This window comes from Triticum urartu, chromosome 7A, assembly GCF_056163025.1.
Source record: "Triticum urartu cultivar PI428250 chromosome 7A, HENAU_Tu73, whole genome shotgun sequence".
Taxonomy (NCBI): Eukaryota; Viridiplantae; Streptophyta; class Magnoliopsida; order Poales; family Poaceae; genus Triticum; species Triticum urartu.
In genome coordinates this window covers 138,601,091-138,607,998 of record NC_141879.1, presented here as the reverse complement: position 1 = coordinate 138,607,998, position 6,908 = coordinate 138,601,091, and the positions used below count along the sequence as shown (strand labels likewise).

Below are 6,908 nucleotides of genomic sequence, written 5' to 3'. Positions count from 1 at the left end.
TCGTGAACTTATGCATAGGGGTTGGCACACGTTTTCGTCTTGACTCTCTGGTAGAAACTTTGGGGCACTCTTTGAAGTTCTTTGTGTTGGTTGAATAGATGAATCTGAGATTGTGTGATGCATATCGTATAATTATACCCACGGATACTTGAGGTGACATTGGAGTATCTAGGTGACATTAGGGTTTTGGTTGATTTGTGTCTTAAGGTGTTATTCTAGTACGAACTCTATGATAGATTGAACGGAAAGAATAGCTTCGTGTTATTTTACTACGGACTCTTGAATAGATCGATTAGAAAGGATAACTTTGAGGTGGTTTCGTACCCTAGAATAATCTCTTCGTTTGTTTTCCGCTATTAGTGACTTTGGAGTGACTCTTTGTTGCATGTTGAGGGATAGTTATATGATCCAATTATGTTATTATTGTTGAGAGAACTTGCACTAGTGAAAGTATGAACCCTAGGCTTTGATTCCTAGCATTGCAATACCGTTTATGCTCACTTTTATCATTAGTTACCTTGCTGTTTTTTTATTTGCAGATTACAAAAGCCATTATCTACTATACATATTACACTTGTATCACCATCTCTTCGCCAAACTAGTGCACCTATACAATTTACCATTGTATTGGGTGTGTTGGGGACACAAGAGACTCTTTGTTATTTGGTTGCAGGGTTGTTTGAGAGAGACCATCTTCATCCTACACCTCCCACGGAATGATAAACCTTAGGTCATCCACTTAAGGGAAATTTGCTAATGTCCTATAAACCTCTGCACTTGCAGGCCCAACAACGTCTACAAGAAGAAGGTTGTGTAGTAGACATCAGCAGGGCCGATGGCTGTCTAAGGCGGCCCGTACGATCCTCATCAACTCGTCCCTCTCTAGTCTCCTCCTATTTATTATGAGCTTCTACAGCCTCCCCGAGACACTTCACCATGAGATTAGTTCAGTCAAAGCTCGGTTCTACTGGGCCGGCGAGGGCGATAAGCAAAAGTACCATATGGTCCGCTCACTACACCACGCACTAGATTTCCCTACAGTTGTGTGTTGGGAAAAGTCAGTTTCGCCAACAGACTGTTGGACGGGAAAGGTTCTATCGAACTGTCGGTCGGTAATACTTGCGTATCATGACCAACTGTCGGTAGGGAATAGTTGGATATTTGATGTCCGATTGTTGGTCGGGGAAGCTTCTTTTCCCATCTGACCGTTGGTCGATGATCAATGCCGACCGACTGCTAGTTGCAAATTGGGCCGGCCCATCTCTGCGCGCGCGGGCCAAAAACTTAGCGCCAGGCCTCCCTCATATTTTTCCATATGGCCTACTTGTGCCACGACCGCACACACCCCACCTCACCAAACCTAAATCCTCTCAGGCGCTCCCTCCCTCGGCCGCCGACCGCTAGATCTAGCAAACCACGCGCCGTCGCCACTCGCCAGCACGCCGTCACTGCGACAGTGAGGTTGCTGCCATGTCCCCTTCATCCTCCTCCACCCCCACTGCTATCCCCCCCAGTGCTAGTGTGCTCTCCCCCTTGTTCGCTAGGGAGAGATAGATTGCACCGGCCCGGAGAGGCCAAGGCGCGATGGTGGACGCCGCTGTCTTTCTCAGATCCGGGGGTGAGTGAGGGAGGTGCGTAACTAGGGAGAGAGCACACTAGCACTCTCTCATCACCCAAGCGCCTCCACCGCCGCCGTCACGCCACGGGCCTCCTCCAATCTGCCCTCGTCGGTTCTGTTCAAGGGGGATCTGGCCGTTGACTGCTAGTGTTTCCCCTCCCTAGGCGGTGAGTGTTCTTTTCCCTCCCCGTCTCCCTCTCTACCCCCTCCCCCATCCAGGGGCAGATCCAATGGATGTTCCATGGGCGCCATGCCCCCCCTCCCCCATTGAAAATGCAAATTATATTTACTATATAGTAGTTAGGCTAATTTGTGTGTACTATCTGTGTTTAAATATGAGAGTATAAGCCTGGCACCCCCTTTAGTGTTGTTCTAGATCCTCCACTACCCCCATCAGTGCTATCGTTTGTTTATTTGTTCCTTTTCCCTTTTCCATTCAGATCAGCCATAACTGATGGTAGTACTTCTATCCAGCAAGGAGCGCTTTGGTTGGGAGCTCGAGCTTGAGTAGAACGTAAGATATGGTTCCTGTAATAGGGTATTTTGTGCATTTTCTAGAGTGTATTGAACAATTGCGAAATTTTATTACTAATTCTTATAGTGAAAAGATAGATGTAAGGTTATGGCAGATAGTTTTCTAGCAATTCTGTACTTGAATCGACAAAATCTGGTAGACATATAATCTAGTAGACATTTGTGAGTATGAAATTTGCTCCTCCTCTCTTATGATGACTTCGCCGGCAATTTTATTTTTCTTATATTGCTATATCATTTTGTGCTTCTAATGTTTTTCTGCACCATTCGACCTAGTATGTTTTGCACCAAAAAATTTAAAGTGCACCACGCTTTTTCATCAAATATTCATCTATAGGTAGTATGAATTTTATTTTATTAAACCTCCCTGGGCCATTCGTGAGAGGGATGTTAAGGATCTCTTTTACAATGTAAATATTCAGTTTTTTGTAATGATTTTCGCAATAGCTTTTCTTGTGGGTTTGGCAATTATGTAAAGATAATTGACAATAGCACAAACTAACGAAGTTCTTTACCATGTTTGTGTAATTTGTACAAAGTAAGGAAACTATGATGTAGGTTGCAATTCATTTACGTGGCACTGTAAGGATTAAAACATATTTATTCATGCCTTAAATTTATGTTGCCTTTTTTATTGAAAGTAAAGACTGCTTTCTCGTGACTCTTGTTTGAAAAGTTATCTCTCAGGTCGAATTAGCTCATGGTGGAAGTGGTTAATCTTACTCGTATGATCGTCCAAGTAGCGTTAGCAATGGACGCCATGGAGGTGTTTCTAGGTGCTCTGAGTACCAAGGTTTGTACTTCTGCCTTGTTAATGAGTTCACTGCAATCCAATTTACGGCGTGGAAGGTGTATTGTTTCATATGGATCTTTGTGGATGTTCTGATGTGTTATTGTAATCCAATTTTGTTTCAAGCACACCAACTGAGTTTCAGATCTTTATTTTATATGGGTCCTAGATAGCATAAATGTAGAGTTGTGCAGATTTTGAGTTATGGGCCATTTACCTTACAGCACACATTTCTCCATTGATTTCCATAGCTGCTAAATGTTTCCTGTTGTATTTTCAGCGATGTACTCATATAGTGTGTCTTTTGCAGGAGGAAAAATGGCAAGCGCAATCGGAAAAGTTTAAGATGGTGGGGTCATCGAGGACCAACTGAAAGTAACAGAGTATGAACTAATGAGAAGTAGGAACCTTCAAGAAAATGAGAGACGGAGGGCAGTGGTACGCGAAAAAAGTACTGTTGTGCAGCAAGATACGGAAGCAAACCACATACCAAAAAAGAAAAGAATGGTATGTGGCTTTCATCACATTTATTTCCTCCGCCAAGAAGAAAATGTAGCTTCCAGCACTAACCTATCTATGCAGGCACCTTCCCACGCACCTGTATGCATGAATGAAGGACGTGTTTTGAGGTCTAGTGTAACAAAACATCATGATCATGTAGACCCTACACATCAGCCCTCGAAAGTAAGCCATCCTGCTGAGTTAAAACTGTAGTATATTCATCCACACAATTTTATTTTTGGTGGAAAGTAAATATAGGTAGAACATTCAGCAGTACAAACACAACTAGCTGAAGTCAGTGATATAAGTTATATTCTGTTCTGAAAATAGAACATCTAAAACACATGTGCTTTACGTGATGGCTTAGTTCCTCCTTGGTTTTCCTTTTTAAATTCATCCTAATTTACTAAACCTTGTAGTTCTGTTATCTGGGCTAGACCTCCACATGTGTGTTTTATGTGATGATTTAGTTCCTCTAGAGATTACCTTGAAATTTGGAATTTCAAAGTCTTCCTACGATTACTAATTACCAAGATATCATGTGGTGACTGTTGCTGTCGCAGTGATGTGGTGTAGTCAGCATGGGTTGTGCAGTTTAAGTTTTGGATGTCATTCCTGAGCTACTTTTTATCTCCTCCTGTGATTACTAATTATCCTGAAACACCAGAGCATGAGAAAAGGAGGTGACCTTTTGTTATGCTCTTTTTTTGCCAAATGAACTTGGTTCTCTTTCTCTCTCCACCTTTAGATCGACAGAGTAGCATCTTACACCATAATTTAGCCGCACAAAACTTAAATCTGAGTTATATTGATGGTTCTCAACATCGTGGCACCGATCGATGCCTCCCCCCTCACACACACCCATAGTTGAGTTCTTTATGATTGATTTACTCTCCGTATCCTACCCATCAAATCCGAGTTATACTGATATGGAACTTGATCTCCTTGTAGAATTTTAGTTTTGCATTTTGTTATATTTATAATGGGGCATCGTATTATTAACTTACTTTTATTCTCTATACACTGAATGCAAATGAGGTATTTTGTGTTTTTATTCTCTGTTTTGCACAAGTGGCGTGCAACCGTTTCCATGCTTTTTGTTATCTGGAAGCAACAGCAAGGATATATCATACATGAGGGTACTTAAGTCCAGCTAGGAAACAAAATAGCTTTGAATACCAAACTCAAGAACCTACTTTTGTAAGTTGACTTTTAGTGCTGCCACTAACTATATGCAGCATGGAGCACTCTAATTATTCTTCTGCATTGTTCTCTATCTCTACAACTACTGTAGTGCAGGCTGAATCGATGGCATGTATGATTGCATCTCAATACTATTTGGTGCATAGTATATTGGTCCCAGCCTACTTGCTATAAATGCCTGATTTTGATGGATTTTTTCATGGATTTGATTATGCAATCTAGAGTTTGTACCCTTCTGTGCCAAATTCAACAGAGTATATCATCCAGTACTAGCAATTTCAATTATCATGGTGTATTAAAGTCAAAGATAAATCCACTATGAACTACTAGAAATCTGTACATCTACTGTAAGAGTCACATATATATATAGGGTCGCGCTATTCGTCACCCTGGGTGAGGAATAGTTATTCTTCACCCCCTTATTTTGCCATCAATGCACCGTAATTTTACGTTCCGTAAGTTTTGTCTTATTTCCGACGCAAAAAGTGACCGTAAGAAAATATATAATCGTCGTAAAAAATATTTTATGTTATGTAAAATTACAAACGTAAAAACATAGTCCAAAATACACATAAACTGCAAATTTTCTTGTATTATGACCTATATTTTTATTTTCTTATGTCAAATTTTATGTAGTGAATCAATAGGAATGTAACTATGTGAATTCCAAACGTAATTTAATTATGAAATAATCATAAGATTACCTCGGTTGAAGAATAACTGATTCTGCACCCTAGATGATGAATAGTAACACTATATATATATAGTTTTCAGTTGTATGTTTTTTTGGAACAAGTGTTGGAATATGGGCAATCGTACAACGTAAATGATGCATTTCCTTTCGAATGGATAGACAAAAAGTGGGCAGAGGGCTTCTATGGCACATCCATGGCTACTGCTGGAAGTTGATTGTCGGTCTTCATTTCCTGAAATGCTATTTTTATAGATTAGGCACATGTATTCCTCATTTTGTGTTGTTGTGTGTGCATAGTGCACATGTGAATTCTGCCTGCATTCAATTTCATAAATTAATTGAGCATTCTAATTATTGAGACCTCTTTAACTTCTGTAGTGCGCAAACATAAGGATTGGACTCATAATGAACCATGAAGCCAGCGATCCACGTCAACTGGATGTCTCATACTTTCATTTTTTTTTGGCTGTCCTTCTGTAAATCTGGTCTATGGTGTTTTGGTGCTTAGAACAGGCTGAAGTGTATGTATGTGAAAATTAGTTAATGGAATAAAAAATGTTTGATGCACCTGATGTATGTTGTCTTGGTGATTATGCTTTAGAACACATGAACTATATGTACGCAACAATTAGTACCATATGTTAACTACGGTTGTGGTTTCCCAACCAAAATGTTTATCAAATATTGGTTTTTTTTTGAGAGATGATCAAATATTGGTTGGCAAAAGTAAACATGGTCTGGTTGTTGGTCAGCAAAACAAACCCTGCCTAACAGTCGGTCAGGAAAGGCTAACACCAAGCCCAACAAAATGTTGGTCGGGAAAGAATTACCCATCAGATGGTCGGTCGGGAAAGGCCAATGAATGCCCCAAGAGACTGTTGGTCGGGAAAGGCCCATGGAAGGCCCAACAGACTGTTGGTCGGGAAAAATAACCCTTAGCCGTCAAGCAATCGGTCGGGAAAGACATGTCGGTCGGGAATGGGCTTTCCCGTCTGGACTTTCCCCAACAAACATGATCGGTCGGCAATAGTTTTTCCCAACCGACCGTTTGTTGGTGGAAGCTGTATTTCCGACCAACCTGGCTGTCGAGAATGTAGTGTTGTGGTGTAGTGGCTGGACCGACATCTGCAAGCCCAGGGACCAAGGTAGTCTCGGAATCATGTCCTCCAAGTGCATGAACCTGGCTCTCCTCATGAGATGGCTTTGGCACATTGCAAATGATGATGGTGTCTTGTGGTTGCATATCGTTCATCGCAAATACCTGCACGGACAACCCCTCGCCTTTGGCGTTAGGACAGGAGGCTCCCAGTTCTAGCAGTCCGTCATTCAGCTTCTCCCGGTCCTCCGCATTGGGATCTCCATCTCGATCGGAACTGGGACATCCATGATGTTTTGGTTCAACCGCTGGGCTGGGTACCTCCCCTTCGCTGCCAGGTTCCCAGACCTCTTCTCCATTGCGGTTGAACTTAGGAATTTCGTCTAGAAGGCCCTTATTGACTTTGGGCATCTCGTGTTTCGTCGTCCGTTTGGGCCCCTGGAGGCTGCCGCTTGGCACGAGCTCCTTGATG

The 6,908-nt window shown here is 41.9% G+C and overlaps 1 long non-coding RNA gene across 2 annotated transcripts; it reads left to right on the top strand.

Moving 5' to 3' along the window:
* Positions 1-1,338: 1,338 nt before the first annotated feature.
* LOC125524099 (uncharacterized) lies at positions 1,339-5,910 on the top strand. Of its 2 annotated transcripts, XR_007290544.2 has the most exons (6): positions 1,339-1,785; positions 2,059-2,132; positions 2,840-2,945; positions 3,253-3,449; positions 3,525-3,626; positions 5,719-5,910. It is a non-coding gene; the product is annotated as an uncharacterized LOC125524099 (long non-coding RNA). The 2 variants fall into 2 exon arrangements; XR_007290543.2 differs by having other exon boundaries at positions 3,253-3,626.
* The last annotated feature ends 998 nt before the right edge of the window (positions 5,911-6,908 follow it).